Source organism: Macaca thibetana, chromosome 3, assembly GCF_024542745.1.
Source record: "Macaca thibetana thibetana isolate TM-01 chromosome 3, ASM2454274v1, whole genome shotgun sequence".
Classification (NCBI taxonomy): domain Eukaryota; kingdom Metazoa; phylum Chordata; class Mammalia; order Primates; family Cercopithecidae; genus Macaca; species Macaca thibetana.
In genome coordinates this window covers 152,085,664-152,102,349 of record NC_065580.1, presented here as the reverse complement: position 1 = coordinate 152,102,349, position 16,686 = coordinate 152,085,664, and the positions used below count along the sequence as shown (strand labels likewise).

Sequence of the window (16,686 nt, the reverse complement as noted above, 5' to 3'; positions counted from 1 at the left end):
ATAGATGTCTGATACGCCGTGGGGTGTGCCCTGAATGTGGGGTCTGGTTGGCCCTAGGTTAGTGTCAAGCTTTGGGCAGCCAGGGCACCAAAGCCCCCACCCCTGCCGACTGTGGCCGTGCACCTGCAGGACCAGTTCCACTGCTGTGTGGGCCTCGCCTCTGGACACGGGCCCCAGGACCCCGCCACTGAGGCTGGCCTGGCTCCGTGTCCTCCCACCCACTCCCGTTCAGTGCTGCCGGGCGCCGTGCCGTCTGCTGCCCACCAGGACCTGGCTCCTGGCAGGCCTGAGCCCCCTCCCCATCTCCCTTCCCCCTCCTTGATCCCCCCTGGGCCCATGGGCCCAGCCTGCTGAGGGTGACTTCTTCACACCCAGACTCTGGGCTCCGGTTCCTCACCCCGTCCCTGGAACTTCCTCCTGGTCACACCGTCCTTCCAGCAGTGCCCCCAACACACATGACCATTCCTGGGGAGTCTTCCAGGGAGCCCTGCCCACCATCTCCACCCACCTCCTTCCCACCTGCTCACCACAAGGTCCTGTTCCCAGCATATGGCCCTGCTGCTGGCCTGGGAGGAGACCTGACGCCTCCAGGGCCACTGTCAGCCTCCCGGGACACACTGCTGCCGGGACACACTGCTGCTGGCCTCCCTTTGGAGTCCACCCTTGTCCTGTCCCCACCTGCCCTGTCCCCACCTGTCCTGTCCCCACCTGCCCCGTCCCCACCTGTCCTGTCCCCACCTGCACCATCCCCCCACCTGTCCTGATTCTGGTGAGCCTGTCAGGTGACAAACCCTGGCCGTCTCCTCCATGGGGCACCTGGTGAAGCTGAGGGAGGACTCTGGAGCTGGGACTTAGTTTCCCCTCCTAGGGGCCACGAACTGGTCTGGATGTTACAGTCATGGGGCTGCTGAGGGAGGACAGGTCGAGGGCACCATCTAGGGTGAGTCTTGGTCGGCTGGCAGAGGGCTGGCCCAGGGAGCCCCGTCCTTCCCTGAGGGCCCCGCCTGCCCAGTACCGTGGCCTGTGGCCCGGGTTTGGCCTGCCCACCAGATCCAGTCCTTTGGCACCCGTGTCCCTAGGGCCCTGGGCTGTGAGGAGGCGTGAAGGGGAAGGAAGGACATTTGGCGGGGGGGGGGGGGGAGCTGTCACACACGGGAGCATCGCTGTTGGAGAAGGTTTCCTATAAATGCAGCTGTGTTCATGGATGTTCTAAATGGAACTGCCAGCTGGCTTTTGGTTTGTGAGTCTTCATTAAAGATTACATTTCTGTTCAGTTATTTGTTAGGTGTTTAGCCAATATTTCTAAATAGAGGACATGATGCTGAGACTGGGGCTACATGACCATGGGGGTGTGTGTGTGCATGTGAATTTGTGAGCGTGTGTGTGAGCACGTGTGTGTCATGTGAGCACGTGTGCATGAGTGTGTGAGCGTGCGTGTGTGCATGTGTCGTGTGAGCGCGTGTGTGCGTGCATGTATGAGTGCGTGTGTGAGCGTGTGTGTGCGCGCATGTATGAGTGCATGTGTGAGCAGGTGTGTGTGTGAGAGCAGGTGTGCGTGTGTGAGCGTGTGTGTGTGCGCATGTATGAGTGCATGTGTGAGCAGGTGTGTGTGTGAGAGCAGGTGTGCGTGTGTGAGCGTGTGTGTGTGCGCATGTATGAGTGCATGTGTGAGCAGGTGTGCGTGTGTGAGCGTGTGTGTGCGCGCATGTATGAGTGCATGTGTGAGCAGTGTGTGTGTGTGAGAGCAGGTGTGCGTGTGTGTGTGTGTGCGCGCATGTATGAGTGCATGTGTGAGCAGGTGTGTGTGAGAGCAGTGTGTGCGTGTGTGAGCGTGTGTGTGCGCGCATGTATGAGTGCATGTGTGAGCAGGTGTGTGTGTGAGAGCAGGTGTGCGTGTGTGAGCGTGTGTGTGTGCGCATGTATGAGTGCATGTGTGAGCAGGTGTGTGTGTGAGAGCAGGTGTGCGTGTGTGAGCGTGTGTGTGTGCGCATGTATGAGTGCATGTGTGAGCAGGTGTGTGTGTGAGAGCAGGTGTGCGTGTGTGTGAGCGTGTGTGTGTGCGCATGTATGAGTGCATGTGTGAGCAGGTGTGTGTGTGAGAGCAGGTGTGCGTGTGTGTGAGCGTGTGTGTGTGCGCGCATGTATGAGTGCATGTGTGAGCAGGTGTGTGTGTGAGAGCAGGTGTGCGTGTGTGAGCGTGTGTGTGCGCGCATGTATGAGTGCATGTGTGAGCAGGTGTGTGTGTGAGAGCAGGTGTGCGTGTGTGAGCGTGTGTGTGCGCATGTATGAGTGCATGTGTGAGCAGGTGTGTGTGTGAGAGCAGGTGTGTGTGAGAGCAGTGTGTGTGCGTGCATGTATGAGTGCATGTGTGAGCAGGTTGTGTGAGAGCAGGTGTGCGTGTGTGAGCGTGTGTGTGCGCGCATGTATGAGTGCATGTGTGAGCAGGTGTGTGTGTGAGAGCAGGTGTGCGTGTGTGAGCGTGTGTGTGCGCGCATGTATGAGTGCATGTGTGAGCAGGTTGTGTGAGAGCAGGTGTGCGTGTGTGAGCGTGTGTGCGCATGTATGAGTGCATGTGTGAGCAGGTGTGTGTGTGAGAGCAGGTGTGCGTGTGTGAGCGTGTGTGTGCGCGCATGTATGAGTGCATGTGTGAGCAGGTGTGTGTGTGAGAGCAGGTGTGCGTGTGTGAGCGTGTGTGTGCGCGCATGTATGAGTGCATGTGTGAGCAGGTGTGTGTGTGAGAGCAGGTGTGCGTGTGTGAGCGTGTGTGTGCGTGCATGTATGAGTGCATGTGTGAGCAGGTTGTGTGAGAGCAGGTGTGCGTGTGTGAGCGTGTGTGTGCGCGCATGTATGAGTGCATGTGTGAGCAGGTGTGTGTGTGTGTGAGAGCAGGTGTGCGTGTGTGAGCGTGTGTGTGCGCGCATGTATGAGTGCATGTGTGAGCAGGTGTGTGTGTGAGAGCAGGTGTGCGTGTGTGAGCGTGTGTGTGCGCGCATGTATGAGTGCATGTGTGAGCAGGTGTGTGTGTGAGAGCAGGGTGTGCGTGTGTGAGCGTGTGTGTGCGCGCATGTATGAGTGCATGTGTGAGCAGGTGTGTGTGTGAGAGCAGGTGTGCGTGTGTGAGCGTGTGTGTGCGCGCGCATGTATGAGTGCATGTGTGAGCAGGTGTGTGTGTGAGAGCAGGTGTGCGTGTGTGAGCGTGTGTGTGCGCGCATGTATGAGTGCATGTGTGAGCAGGTGTGTGTGTGAGAGCAGGTGTGCGTGTGTGAGCGTGTGTGTGTGCGCGCATGAGTGCATGAGTGCATGTGTGAGAGCAGTGTGCGTGTGTGTGCGCATGTATGAGTGCATGTGTGAGCAGGTGTGTGTGGTGTGCGTGTGTGAGCGTGTGTGTGCGCGCATGTATGAGTGCATGTGTGAGCAGGTGTGTGTGTGAGAGCAGGTGTGCGTGTGTGAGCGTGTGTGTGCGCGCATGTATGAGTGCATGTGTGAGCAGGTGTGTGTGTGAGAGCAGGTGTGCGTGTGTGAGCGTGTGTGTGCGCGCATGTATGAGTGCATGTGTGAGCAGGTGTGTGTGTGAGAGCAGGTGTGCGTGTGTGAGCGTGTCCGCATGAAACAGAGCTTTCTTGTTCTTGAATTTCTGGGGCCCGAGGCGTCTGAATGCTCAAAAAACGATGACCGCAAAGCAGGATTCCGCAGCAAGTTGGTGCCCGTGAAAGCTGAGCATCAATTTGCTCTCAGGGAATTTTCCACGTTCTTCCGTCTCCCCGTTTAGGTGCCAGGTCCCAGCTTTCAGGGTGGGGCCGTCGGGTCTCTGCTGCCTGCTTTGTGGTGGGACTCCTGGGCGCCCACAGCCTCTGCCTGGCAGGCCAGCCCAACAGAGCCTGTTTCATCAGATGGTGTTTCTAGGAGCCAGATAACAAACACACTTTCCGGAAACAGCCGGGAGGAGCAGCCATCTCCCAAGAGGGGAAGGAAAACGAGGCCGCTGCAGCCCCACTCCCCACGACCTCCTGGGCCTGCAGCCGGCTTGTGCAAAGGCCCTGGAGCAGTGGCCACTGCTGTCTGCACACCAGGGCCCAGCCCGTGGCCAGACCTGGGGCCGGTGGGTGTGGGCTGGAGCCTGGCTCAGCTTGGGGCTCTGCCATCCCCTCTTCTGGTGCCAGGCTGGTCTCCTGAGGCCCAGAGCAGGTAAAAACAGAGTATTTAATGACACCAAGAGCCATCAGCCTTTAACCACTGCCTCCATGGTCTGGGCACCCCAGCCAGCAGCTTGAGGGCCTGGCCCAAGCAGAGACTGGGGCAATGTGGGATGCCATGAGGGCTGCAGGCTCTGGTGGGGGCGAAGCTGCCGCCTGCCCAGAAGCCATGGCCTCTGCCTTGGGCACCTGCTCCCAGAACCCCCGGCTGCAGGGGATCCTGCCTCCATCGCCCCTCAAACCCGGGCCCAGAGGCGGGTGAGGGGGAAACCTCCCGGAGGAAGATGCAGGCTTGCAGGCAGCTGGAGGTCGTGGCCTGAGCTCTCTTGGGACTCGCGTAGGACGTTGTGTAGAAAATCTGCTTTTTAAACTCGGCCCTGCTGTGGAGATGAAAGGAGGCTCTGTGCCTGCGGCGCTTTGCTGCCCATCAGAGTTGGGTGTTGGCTTTGCACGGGACCAGTGGTTCTGGCAAGCTTGGTCTGTCAGCTGAGTCTGCAGCCCTTGCCGGCTCGGGCGAGCTGTGGAACAGGAGCCGAAGACAGGGTCCCAGCCCACCCTCCGCTGGGGCCCCATGCTGGGAAAGACGCATGGGGGCGGCCACATGGGGTTCCTGGTGTGACCTGGGGACGCAGCGGCAAAGCAGCTGACACCACGGGCAGGTAGGTGCAGAGCCAGTGAGGTGCCCAGCAGCAGCCCGACCTGAGCCTCTAGGCCCACCCGCCTCCTCTCCCAGCCTCAGTGGGGAAGGAAGAGACTTTCAGGCCCCTGGAGTCTGACCAAGGCCCCAGCTCCAGTGCAGGACCCCTTGGCCAAGATGTGGGGGAGAGAAAGGGTCCCCCTCTAAGGTCCTCGGGAGGCTGGGGAGGAGTTATGGGGGCCACTCAGTGGTGAGGTCTGTTCCACCTGCCCCGCCTGCCCCCCTCACTGAACAAAGGCATCCAAGAGCGTATCAAAAAGATCCCAGAGTGGCTCTGGGGGAAGCAAGAAACAGACCCCACAAGGGGCTTCGCTGCCTCCCTGGCCTGCTCCAGGAGCCGCCGGCCGTGGGTCTGAGTGCCCGTGGGCAGGCCGGCCACTGCCGGCCCCTCAACCTCCAGCCATCAGGCGGGGGTTGGCACAGCCTCCTCCAGGTCCCTGGGCTCCTTTCAGCTCTGTAACCTGGGAAAGAGCTCACAGGGCACGAGCTCAGCCCTGTCACTGCCAGGAGTCTCACTGTGTTTTTTGTCTGCATCTTCAGCTTTGCGGGTGCCCCGAGGATGAGGTGCTGCTGCTGGGTGTTTTTTTAAAGCGCTTTGGAGAAGGCTGAGTAGCTGGTGCCAGGCCAGGCATCTCCAGCCCTGAGCGGGAGGGTCCCTTCTGGGCATGGCCCAGGAGCCCGGGGCTGGGGCTGGGGCTGGTCTGGGGGCTCTGGAGCCATCTGCACCCTGAGGACTGCTCTGGAGGCTGCCCTGGTCCCCTGTTCCCTGTGGCTGGAGGAAGGGGCTGAGGTGAGTCTTGAGCCCTCCCTGGGTGAGCAGATGACCCCATGTGGGAGACGCCAGGCCCTGGTGTTTGCACTGCCTGGTCAAGGCTACCCTGGCTGGGCAGGTGCAGGTGTGTCTGGAGGCCGTTATGAGACTCCCTGCCCAGGACTGGACACAGGCTGGACATGCTGCCCCTGCAGACACAGCTCCTCAGGAACCTCATGCCCCTGGGAGGAAGATGGGGTACTCCGGGAGGATAGTGGGTGCCCCCGGAGGAAGGTGGGTGCCCCCAGAGGAAGGTGGGTGCTCTAGGAGGAAAGTAGGTACCCTTGGAAGAAGGTGGGTGCCCTGGGAGGAAGGCACCTGGGTGTCCCGGGAGTTGTGGTGCCCCAGCAGGAGGGTGGGTGTCAAGGGTCAGAATTGCTCAGAGCTGTGATTTGCTCAGCCCTGAGCAGCTGGGAACGGGGGTGCTCGGCCAATGCCAGCTCCATTCCTGCCCTCTGAGTTGGGGCCGTGAGTCTTGTTTCTGCTGCTGGGCTGAGCAGCATGGCAGAGCAGGGGCCAGGCCGAGGCCTCAGGGCTGCCTCCATAGCAGGCAGGAGGGAGCCACTGTCCTGGTGCCCGCACACCCTGTCCCTGCAGCTCTGGGAGCTGGGCCACTGGCCACTTCCTCCTCCCCCGGCGATGAGGGTTGCTCACATCAGCCCTGCAGGGGAGCAGCCGATGGGGGTGAGTGGCAGCAGCGTTCTGGCCGTGTGTGGGCCTCCTGCATCTCCCTCAGTGGTGGGCTTGGTCCAAGGCAGCACACCCAGCTGTGCGGGGCAGGCCCTGGGCCCATCTCATGGCCAGGAGGAGGAGAACAGGCTGAAGTTGCCCCCTGGGAGGCCGCACTGGACTGCAGCCTCCACAGTGGCCAGGGGTGTCGGGGGAGGCCCAGGCCTGTGGCAGATGATGCCCCGTGGCTGCTCAGGTCCCACAGCCCTGCTGGTTCAGATGCCAATGCTGCGGGGACTCTGAAGCCTGGCTGGCCTGACGCCCGGCCCTCCCTCTACCCCACGCAGGGCCACGAGTGCTGTGCTGTGGAGGCGTCCCCCGGGCAGTGGTGGTGGCAGTGGAGACAGCCCGACCTCCCTGCTGCACACCCTCGCCGTCCCTGCTGCGTGGAGCTGTCCCTGCACCGGGCCGCAGGCTGGTGGCAGGGACAGCAGCCAGAATCTGGCCTGCCCCCTTTGGACCTCCTGCGCCCCAGTCCCCATCTTGTGAGGGTGGGAGGGGTCCCCTGGCCATGGCCCCGTCAGGCACCTTCTGGACTACCTGGTACAGAGATACAGCACGAGCCGCAGAGGCTCAGGCGGGCTGAGCTCAACCTCTGACCCCACAGGGAGTGATTTGAGGACTCCCCTGGCCTCAGTTTCCCTCATCTGAAACAGGAACCTGGACCACATGTCCTTGGAGCCTCTGCCCACGCCACAGTCCTTGATCCACGCTCCAGAAGGCTTGGCAGGGAGCCTGGTGGGATGGTGCCCCGTCCCCTGGCCTTGGGCAGGGAGCCTGGTGGGATGGTGCCCCGTCCCCTGGCCTTGGGCAGGGAGCCTGGTGGGATGGTGCCCCGTCCCCTGGCCTTGGGCAGGGAGCCTGGTGGGATGGTGCCCCATCCCCTGGCCTTGGGCTGGGAGCTTCGCAGGGGGAGCAGCTTCTGTGCATCATGCCAGGAGCCTCTTGGAGAAGGCACTGTGTGCCACCCGCCTCTCCCGGGAGAACAGGGCTGGTAACACGGGCCTGGCTCCCTGAAGACAGTGGGGGAGGCATGGCCAGAGCTGCTTCTCAGGCCAGTTCCGCCTACCTCTCACCCGAGAAAAGCCCTGTGCAGAGCAATGGTTCACAAGACAGCAGCCAAGGGGGCCCTGCCGGTCTCAGAAGAGAAAAGGGGAATAGGAACCCTTCACTCTTTTCTCTCTGCCAGCCAGGGTTCCAGGGCTCTGGGGCTCCATGCGGGGTTGGGGGTCACATCTGTGTGGATCCTGGGAACCTGACAAAAGGCTATGCGGCACCGTCTTGGCTGTGGGGCAAGTCCTGGGTGCCCAGTGCCTGGGACCCCCGTCCAGGCAGCTCAGCGGCTCCGCATAAGCGTCCCCCCGCAGGGTCAAGCAGAGCTGTGGTCACTGCAAAGCTGCCTGGCACCCCAGCACCTTGGCCCTCACTGCCCACATGAGTCTGTTAGGACCCCCATCCCGGCCATGAGCTCGGGATGCTGGTGCCCCTGGGCTGGGCACAGCGCTGGGCAGAGACTCATGGATCTGTTGAGTGGACGGACAGACACAGCCCACAGGTGAGCAGTGGCCTTGCCAGTGCGAATCTATGTTCTTGCAAGGCTGCTTTAAATTGCTTTTTGATAAATTAATTTCCACTGACTTGTTATATTTTCAGAAACACTTGCTTTTTTTTTCACTCATGATTGAGCTTTCCGTCGGCCGTGGCCCTCAGGCATAGCACGCACCTGCAGGCTGCCTGTCTTCACCACACGTGCTCCCCACCCATGCAACGTGGAGAGGCCACTGCGAGGGTCGTCCCTACTCAAGGAAAAGGACTGGGCTGGAGGCCAGAGCCCTGAGTTAGAGCTCCACGTTGGCCGTGGCTGTGCCGTCTTCTCCTGGGTAGGGTGTTGGTCACTTCTCAGGGCACCCGGCTGGAGCCTTGTTCACTGTGAAGTGACCACAGGTGCCTGAAGAGGAGGCACCTGCTCCTTCAGACCCCTCTGCTCACCAGGTACTGGGCACCTCTTCGGAGCTGGAGCTCTCAGTCAGCAGACGCTTGGCGGCCAGGGGACGGTCAGGCCTCAGAGCAGAGCTGGAAGGGAGACGGTCAGCAGACGCTGGCGGCCAGGGACGGTCAGGCCTCAGAGCAGAGCTGGAAGGGAGACGGTGTCAGACACCACGTGGCTCTGCAGGACCCGGGGCGGGGACCTCCAGGAGGGAGAAGCTGGGCCGTGTTTGTGGCAGGTGGCCGGGAGGATGCCCCAGGGACCTCACAGCTGTTGTTGCACCCCTGAAACTCACTCTGTCGAGTCCTTAGGGAGTCCATGCTGCACAGGTGTTGGGGCCACTGTGGAGTGCTGTCAGAGTCACTGCGTACAGTTTAGCTCAGTGCTTTGCTTTGAGATCAGCCAGGCAGGAATATTTACACCACAGTAGCTGGCAAACACTGCACACGGGCAGCTGGGCATTGGATGGGCACCCTGGCGCTGGAGATTTCACTGGCCAGACCCCCACCCCGAATTCCACAGGAAACCCAAGAGGGACGGTGCTCATGGTCCCGTCCTGGTGGGCTCTCAGTCCATTCCTGGGTCACAGGGGTGCCCCACGCAGGCTGCTCCACAGGGACCCCACCCTGGGTGCCATGCTGGCATCTCCCCCAAGTTCCTGTGTGATGGGCATTAACACAGCGAGGACAACACCTCCCAGGTGCCCATGCTGGGCGTGGAGCATGGATGGGAGCTGCAGCATGGCTGCGGGTCCTGACGGCTGCTGGTTTCGTGGGCCAGCCCCGCCCATCCCCACCTGCGGGGTCAGGGAGCTGCTGCTGCTGCAGAGGACGAGTGATTGGAGGCACCTGTGTTTTCAAAACCAAAGCAATACGCAGCTGGATCTCCTCAGGGACCTGAGGATCTTTGGATGAGAAAGGCCCAGGCTTTCCTCTGCTGTCTCCTTTTTCCGAAAGTTCCTGGCTAGTGGATCGGTTGTGTGAAATTTTTTCCAGGCCAGGATGATTTCCAGTTATTTTACGACATTTGCAAACTGTTCAATAGCAAATAAATCTTTGCTGTGATGTTTTCCAAGGAATTTCTTGTCTCCAAGCAGCCCTGACTGCTTTCTTGCAATGCTGTGAAGAGAACGGGGGGCCTCGGGGCACCTTGCCTGCAGCATGACGAGGGCTGGGGACACGTCCGGCTTGCCCAGGCCCTAATCCTGCGGGAGGCCTGTGCTCCAGGCTGGCAGCAGGCTCCTGGCTCAGGGCTCTGTGACCTGGATGTTGCAGAAATGTGTGCCCCATGACAAGCACCTTTGGGAACCGGAGCTCAGACGCAGCCGCACCACGGCGCGCCTGTGAGGCAAAGTCAGGATGGCGTGGGGCCGACAGCCGGGTGCTGGCTCCAGCCCTGCCCGCCGGGCCCCTCCTCTCACCCCCACGAGGTTAACATGGGCTCGTTAGCTGGTCTGTCAGCGCTATGGCTGCATGTCCTTCCCATGCTGGCCGACGACTGTACCCCTGGCCCACCCGGTCTGTGGATAGAGACCCTTAGGAGACTGATGGTCCAACAGATACAAAGCAGCATGCAGACCTCACTGGCTTAAAACATTTGTAGACAAGCCAACAGTCATCTTACAGTTTTCTCTGTGAAAAACAGTGGGTGTTAATTTCACGTTTTTGCCCATAAAGGGCTGATTCTGGAGATCTTCCCCAAACAAAGGGGCTCCCTGCTCCACCTGGAGATCTTCCCCAAACAAAGGGGCTCCCTGCTCCACCAGTGAGTTCTGCTTAAAAAAAAACAAAAAAAACTTACGAATTCATTCTCAGGAGATGCCCTCCCAGTTTGCATGAACATCCGTCCACACCGTCAGCTCACACGTGCCGGGCGGTGAGTCGCTTGTGTGCCTCTCAGGGGCAGAAACAAGGCCCAGAGGCCCGTGGGCGCCACTACACAGCGTTAGGGGCCCTGGCCAGGGCACCAGGGCGAGGAACAAATGAGTCATGTCCGCAGGTGACACCATCACCAACCGGATATGTCCGCGAGCGTTCATCAGAAAAACACGAGGATGGATGCGTCTCACGTGTGACGCCTTCTTACCAAACTCGCAAAACCGTCCTCTTCCCCACACCACAGACGGCGTCCAGCTGGGAAATATGAGAAGAGCTCTGGCCTGTGCACCAGGCGGGCAAGTGCCCCAGAGACACATTCCCTTTCTCATCCCTGGAACTGTGAATAGGAAGGCGATGAGCCGCTGTTCCCTGGATGGCAAATGCAATTAAATTAAGGATTTTAAAATAAGGAGATTTCCCTGGGTTACCTGGGAGGGCCCTAACCGCCATCACCAGCATCCTACAAGGGGAAGGCAGAGGGATCCGGCTGACTCAGTGGAGACGTAGCAGGGAGAGGGGAAGACTCCACCTTGAAGGGTTGAGTGATGTGGCCACAAGCCAAGGAGCTCGGACAGCCGCCAGGAGCTGGGGGAGGCAGGAAGGACACGTCCTGTGGCCTCCAGGGGCGTGTGGCCAGCACCTTGACTTTGACCCAGTGACACTGGTTTGGACTCTGGTCTCAGGACTGTGAGAGAATGAGCTCCTGTCACAGCAGCTGCAGGAAGCCTGGAGGCCCTGCATGCTCTCACGGACTCTTCCTCCCTGTGGGGAAGGCCTTGGAGTGACCTGTGGCCCTGCGGTTGGATTGGTCTTCTGACACCATTTGCTTTTCCTTCTATCCCCGGGAACAACAGAACTGACCAGGCAGGGCCATCCTCTGTGCCGTGTCCCTTCCCCAGAGCCTCCTAGCCATGTCCACGCCAGCCTCTCCAGCCTGGAACGCCTGTCCCACGTCTGCAGGGCCGTGTCCCTTCCCTGGCGCCTCCTGCCCACGGCAGCCTTTCCAGCCTGGAACGCCTGTCCCATGTCTGCAGGGCAGGGCCTTTGAGCCTCACCTGGAAGCCGCATGTTCAGGGCCTGGGGCCAGTGAGATGTGCTTCTGGCCCTCACCTGGGAGCTCCTTGCTCAGGCGATCCCGGTGGGGTAACCAGGCAGTGAGGTCGGGGAGGGGGTCAGGAGGACCCTGCTTCTGTGGTGTGGCCCGGGCTCTTCCTGACGCCACCTAGTTCCCTGGAACCGAGGACGACAGTGGGGCGACTGCTGTGACCACAGAACTGCACAGGTGCCCTGCTGTCTGAGAAAAGCCAGGGGCGGCCACCACGGCCTCCCTGCTGCTGGGGTCTGTGGCCCCGCCCCATTGGTCAGCTCACCAGGTGGGTGCTGTGGAGCCTCGGTTTTCTGGTTTTCCAGTTTTCCGGTTTTCCGAGCAGCCGCCTCTGAAGAGCATTCTGGAAACTGTGCCGCTGAGGCTGCTGCACTTCCTCGCCCACATTCCGTGACCACCCCTTTGTCCAGGCGGACCCTCCGGTCAGAGGAGCCAGGGCTCAACGGAAACCTGTCCTGGGCGTGCACCCGAATGAACTGAAAACCTGTATTCACACAAAACCTGGGAGTGAATGTGGAGAGAGGGTGTGTTTGTAACCCCCTACGCACTGGAGAGAACTCAGGTGCCCGTCACCGGCGGGGGGATAAAACAGCTGTGGCCTCCCCACACTGCGGGATCTTGGGGGCAAAAGGCACGTGCTGGCCCTTCACAGCACAGGCGAGTCCTAAACGTGTTTTCTAAGTGAAGGAAGCCAGACGGGCCGCATCCTGTGAGACCTCATTTCTGTAACATTCCGGAAAAGGCAAAACTTTGGCGACAGAGCAGAGACGTAAATCAGATCCAAAACCAGACCCTGCAGATTTCCGCGGCACCTCAGCCCAGGCTTCTGCACCAGCCAAAGCCTGGACCCCGGAAGCACTCACGGCGCCTCTGCCCCAGGGTGTCTGTGACTCCAAGTGCGCCCCGAGAAGAAGCCCCCATCACACGTCCGGGGGGCCTGGCAGTAGGCGGCCAGGCCGGTGCCCCTGACGACACGCTGTGGGCACTCTCCACCCTACTGGCTTCCTTTCTTGGCGCAGTGGCTCCTGCCCAGTGACTCATACACAGAGAGAGTGGCAGGAAGCCAGGGAGGACGGGCTGGCAGAGCTCTGAGCGAGGAGCGTGGACACCAGCCTGGGCCAGGGCCTGTGGGGCAGGAGAGGCCGGGAGGCAGCGTGGGCTCTGAGGCTGGGCCTTGGCCGCTCTCGCTCAGCCTGGGGCCTGGTAGCAGCAGGGAGGTGCATAGACATGGAGGGGCATCCGGGCAGGAGCCATGGACATGGGACACGCCTGAGAGCATGTGGCCACCAGGGGCCCACTTGCCAGGATGCAGCTGATTTGCGGCCCAGCCAGAACTGCAATCGGGGTCTTCTGAATTCCCCAGCCTCATGCTCCCACCCCCCAGCCCACGAGAGTCTGCAGAGGAAGGTGACCCTGGATCCAGCCATGGCAGCAGGGGGTGGGTCTGGCAGCCCATGTCCCCGTGTGGAGGTCCTGGGAGGGCACCCGTGCTGGGGCAGTGGATCCCGAGACGCTGAGTTGGGGCAACAGGCCTGGAGGCACTGCTCCGCACCCCCAGACCTTGGTCTCAGCCCTGAGCTTGCCAGGACAGCCAGCTGTGAGTGCGGCCCGGCTGGAGGCCCAGCGCCCCGTGCATCTACTGAGTCAGCCCTGCTCACCTGGGGGCTGCTGCCCCTTCAGGTAGTGTTGTCCTGAGCCCATAGTCAGTCCCCGCCTGGGGTCTGTCGTCTGCCCTGCTAACTCTCCTGTGAGGGGGCTGGGCATGGGGGCCGAACGCCTGTGTCTGCCCCTGCCCCAGCCCCCTTAGGCTTCCAGGGAGCTGCTCCAGAAAGCCCAAGAGCCAGCACCACGGCCAGCTGGTCTGTCCTTGCAAGAGGCCAGGTGATGCAGCCTTGAAATGCATCCAGGGGCTGGGGAGGGGCTGAGGGAGCTGGGCAGGGGGCTGGGGAGGGGGTTGGGAGAGACTGAGGAGGGGGCTGGGGAGGGGGCTGGGGAGGGGCTATGGAGGGGCTATGGAGGGAGCTGGGAAGGGGCTGTGGAGAGAGCTAGAGAGGGAGCTGGGGAGGGAGCTGGGGAGGAGGCTGGGGAGGGAGCTGGGAGGAAGCTGGGGAGGGGTTGGGGAGGGGCTGGGGAGGGAGCTAGGGAGGGAGCTGGGGAGGGAGCTGGGGGGAGCTGGGGAGGGGCTGGGGAGGGAGCTGGCGGGAGCTGGGGAGGGGCTGGGGAGGGAGCTAGGGAGGGAGCTGGGGAGGGAGCTGGGGGGAGCTGGGGAGGGGCTGGGGAGGGAGCTAGGGAGGGAGCTGGGGAAACTGGGGAGGAGTTGGGGAGGGAGCTGGGGAGGGGCTGGGGAGGGGCTGGGGAGGGAGCTGTTGGGGAGCTGTCGGGGAGCTGGGAAGGGAGCTGGGGATGGAGCTGGGGAGGGAGCTGGGGAGGGGCCTGGGGAAGGGCTGGGGAAGGGGCAGGGAGGGGTTAGGGACAGGGCTGGGGAGGGACCTGGGGAAGGGTTGGGGAGAGGGTTAGGAGAGACTGGGGAGGGGGCTGGGGAGGGAGCTGAGGAGTGGAAGGGACAGAGCCAGACCTTCCAGCCACCCCCTCCAGGCTGTCTCCTCATCCTCAGAGCGGGCAGAAGATCCCTGCCCTCCCCACCTCCCTGCTGTGGGGTCAGCTAAGACAGAGTGCGGGATTCTCCACAACAACAGCCCCCCCTTAACAAAGTGAGACTCAAAGGAGTGAGAGCACTTCGGGGGTCCAGGTTTGTCAGGCAGAGATTGTGCCAGGCAGGGGGCCGAGACTTTGGAGAGGACCTGGCTGGAGCCCTTGTCTGCACACAAGGAAAACCAGGGCTCAAAAACAGGGCAGAGCTCAGATCCTCGGTTCTCAATGTGGTGCCCCCCCACTCCTCCCAGCACTGTGTCCACACAGTGGTGCCCACCAGGGTGGGCAGGAGGTATCCATGGACACGACTACAGCAAGGCCAGGGGCCGAGAGGGAAGGGTCAGGGAAGACTGGCCAGCTCGAGGGGATCACAGAGGCTGCCCTGGCCTTGTTCCTAGCGGACAAAATAGGACTGACAGCCGCAGACAAAGCCAGGCACAGCCCGGCACAGAGACAGACGGCCGAGGAACTGTGCCGCCTCAGTAGTTAAGGGTCAGAAAGATCATTTTTAAAGATGTCAGGGTTGGCTGCCAGAATCCTCTTGTACAACGTTCCATGGCTGGGAGTTGGGGACGTGAGTTCCAGGCTGGCTCTGCCCCGGCTTTGAAAGCCTGCCTGAGCCTCAGTTGCCGCCTTGGGAAATGAGAGGCTAGACCGAGGCCCTGGGGGTCCTGGCTGTGCCCAGAGCCTGCCGTGCCAGGTCCACAAGGAGAGGTCAGGGCTGGAGGTGCCAAGACAGCTTCCCCAGGCTCGGGGTCGGGTTACCCGGGTGGGAAGGAGGCCTGGCACCTCCTGCACTCTGAGGTCTGGCTTCTAGAATCTCCTGCAGAAACACAAACCCATCTCACTACACTGTAAACAACATCCTTGGAATTAGAAATCAATGGCAGATGCAGGCAGATTCAGCTTCCGAAGCCACGGAGGGGCCGGGAGCCGACTGGAGCCAGGAGTTGCCACGGGAGGTGGGTGCCTGGGAGCCCCAGCACAGAGGTGGCCCCTCTCAGGCCAGGCCAGGCTGCAGCGTCTGTGGGCCCCTCCATGCCCCCTCCCATTCTTGCTGGCCCCATTGGCCTGGGCTCACAGCTGGACTGCTGCCTGGGTGGGGGCACCAGGGCCCACAGTGGTATGGTCTGGCATTGGTGCAGGCTTTTAAGCATAGATGGCATCTTTAACAAAAATGATCTCTCACAGAATGTTTTTAAGTTAAAATGTAATTGACATACCTTGGAATTTACCCCTTGAAACTCCAGGCAGTTCAGCGGCATTCGGTCCACTCCCATGGTGGTGCAGCGGGTCATCCGGCCCACCGCCCGCAGGAGAAACACCATCCCCATAGCCGGCCCTCCTGTGCCCCTTCCTCCCAGGCCCTGGTGGCCCTCGGCTCTGTGCGTTTCCCGTGGATGAGGTCGTAGAGTGCGTGGCCTTCCGCATCTGCCTCTTGCAGGCAGCGGCACGGTGGGTGTTTCTGAGGCTCCTCCATGTTGCTCCACATGAAGCTCCATCAGTACTTCATGCCTCTCGAGGCTGGGCAACATTTTGTTGCATGGATGGCCCACATTTTTTTTTTTTTGAGATGGAGTCTTGCTCTGTCGCCCAGGCTGGAGTGCAGTGGCCGGATCTCAGCTCACTGCAAGCTCCGCCTCCCGGGTTTACGGCATTCTCCGGCCTCAGCCTCCGGAGCTGGGACCACAGGTGCCGCCACCTCGCCCGGCTAGTTTTTTGTATTTTTTAGTAGAGACGGGGTTTCACCGTGTTAGCCAGGATGGTCTCAATCTCCTGACCTCGTGATCCACCCGTCTCGGCCTCCCAAAGTGCTGGGATTACAGGCTTGAGCCACTGCGCCCGGCCGGGCCACATTTTTAACCTGTCCATCAGCTGACGGACATTTGGGCTGATTTCATCTTTTGGCTATGATGAATAATGCTGTGCTCAACATTGATTTACAAGTTTTGTGTGGACCTGTTTTCAGTTGTCTTGAGCATCAGCCTAGGGGTAGACTTCCCGGGTTTTATGGTGATATAGTTTAAATGCACATCCTTGGCAAGTCTCATGTTGAATTGCTATCCCCCTTGTTGGAGGTGGGGCCTGGTGGCAGGTGTTTAGGTCACGGGCATGGCTCCCTCAGGAATGGTTTGAGCCATCCCCTTGGTGAAGAGTGAGCTCTCACTCTGGGTTCCTGGGAGATCTGGTGTTTACACATGTGCGGCACCTCCCCCACCCTGCTGCTCCTGCTTTCACCACGTGACACGCCTGCTCCCCCTTCACCTTCTGCCATGAGTAAGAGCTTCCTGAGGCCTCCCCCGAGGAAGAAGCCCTTATGCTTCCTGTACAGCCGGCAGAACTGTGAGCCAGTTAATCCTCTTCTTAGAAATCACCCGGTCTCAGGTATTTCTTTATAGCTCCATAAAAACAACTTAACATATATGGTAACTCTATGTCTAATCATACAAGATTAAAATTAAAAAAGACATTCATGCCAGGCGCGGTGGCTCAAGCCTGTAATCCCAGCACTTTGGGAGGCCGAGACAGGCAGATCACGAGGTCAGGAGATCGAGACCAGCCTGGCTAACATGGTGAAACCCCGTCTCTACTAAAAATACAAAAAAAACTAGCCAGGCGAGGTGGTGGGCGCCTG

At 60.7% G+C, this 16,686-nt stretch overlaps 1 long non-coding RNA gene across 1 annotated transcript; it reads right to left on the bottom strand.

The window, feature by feature from the left end:
• Positions 1 to 8,057: 8,057 nt before the first annotated feature.
• LOC126950666 (uncharacterized) lies at positions 8,058 to 15,563 on the bottom strand. The gene is made up of 2 exons (XR_007724240.1): positions 15,275 to 15,563; positions 8,058 to 8,503 (listed from the first exon to the last, which is right to left on the bottom strand). It is a non-coding gene; the product is annotated as an uncharacterized LOC126950666 (long non-coding RNA).
• Positions 15,564 to 16,686: the final 1,123 nt, after the last annotated feature.